This window comes from Bubalus kerabau, chromosome 9, assembly GCF_029407905.1.
Source record: "Bubalus kerabau isolate K-KA32 ecotype Philippines breed swamp buffalo chromosome 9, PCC_UOA_SB_1v2, whole genome shotgun sequence".
Classification (NCBI taxonomy): domain Eukaryota; kingdom Metazoa; phylum Chordata; class Mammalia; order Artiodactyla; family Bovidae; genus Bubalus; species Bubalus kerabau.
The window spans coordinates 46,070,012-46,071,367 of NC_073632.1; the positions used below are offsets into that span (position 1 = coordinate 46,070,012).

The following is a 1,356-nucleotide window of genomic DNA, read 5'->3' on the forward strand; positions in this document are numbered from 1 at the left end:
ACAGGACAATTATAAGTCACTGCCACTATACTTAAATCTCCAATCTAACTAAAGAATTAAAATACAAATGCATGAAATTTTGAATGGTACAACTATGAATAACAAAACATGACTATATATAATTTTAAAATAATGACTGTTCTCCAGAACAGTAGTTGTTTATCTCTGTCCATCTTCTCTCCAACCAAACATGTGCCATCAACCTCATGGAAAATTCAGTGAATGTGGGGATGGACCCTGAGGTTCCAGAACTATCTTTTTGGTTGTGAACTAAAGGCCAAAGAAGATTATGATGAATATGAGCAACAGTTATCTTAAGAACAGTCCATTCAAGGGCTAGTGCAAAGGATGAATTGCACCCTATTAAAGCAGAGGCAGTGAGTTATGAAAGCAGTCCACTTAAAGTATCACTGGCAACTTTGAAAATGTCTACTCAGCCAGCAGTTTCCTGTGAGAGCTTTGAAATAACACCACCTGGGATCTTACAGTTGAAGTGTGGTTTAGGGCTTGTGCATATTAGTGCACACACTTAGTAGCTGTAAAGGAAGATACAGATTCAAAAGATGAAGAGAAGGAGGATGTGAAACTCTTTAAGTATATCTGGAAAACCTTCCTTCCCCCAGAAGTGATATCAAGTCAACAGAAAAAAGTAAAATTTGCTGCTGCTGAAGATGACTACGATGTTGATTTTGGTAATAGGAAAGCTAAAGAAAAAAAGCTCCAGTAAAGAAATCCATATAAGATACTCCAGCCAGAAAAATGCACAAAAAACAAACCAGAATGGAAAAAACCTCGAAAACTTCAACACCAAGATCAAAGGTCAAGAATTCTTAAAAAAAAAATAGGAAAGAACTACTAAAACACTGAAAGAATCTAGTTCTGTAGAAGACATTAAAGCAGAAATACAAGCAAGTATAGAAAAAGACTGTTTCCCAGAGTGGAAGCCAACTTCATCAACTATGTGAAGGATTATTTCCAGATGACTGACCAGGAGTCTACTCAAGATCTCCGGCAGTGGAAGTGGAGGAAGTCTCTTTTAAAAAATAAGTTTAAATGGTTTATTAAAATTTTCCATCTAATTCCATTTCTGTAACAATTGACATCTGGCAGTCCTTTTCATAATGAAGAAGAGAACCATCCCTACCATGTCTGATAAATGTTACCCAGGTTCCATTGCCAAAAGTGTGCTGTCCAAAATGCCTAGTTTAGTTTTTAAAGAAGGAACTCCACCCTTTGCTTGGTTTTAAGTACACATGAAATGTTATCATAGAGCATAGGTATAGTGGTAGGAAGACAAATGGAAATGGTGAGGAGACAAATATACACATGAAATAAATTCAAGATGTTAAATAAAAA

The 1,356-nt window shown here is 35.8% G+C and overlaps 1 pseudogene; it reads left to right on the forward strand.

Moving 5' to 3' along the window:
* The first annotated feature begins 222 nt into the window (after positions 1-222).
* On the forward strand, positions 223-1,093 carry LOC129619566 (nucleophosmin-like; annotated as a pseudogene).
* The last annotated feature ends 263 nt before the right edge of the window (positions 1,094-1,356 follow it).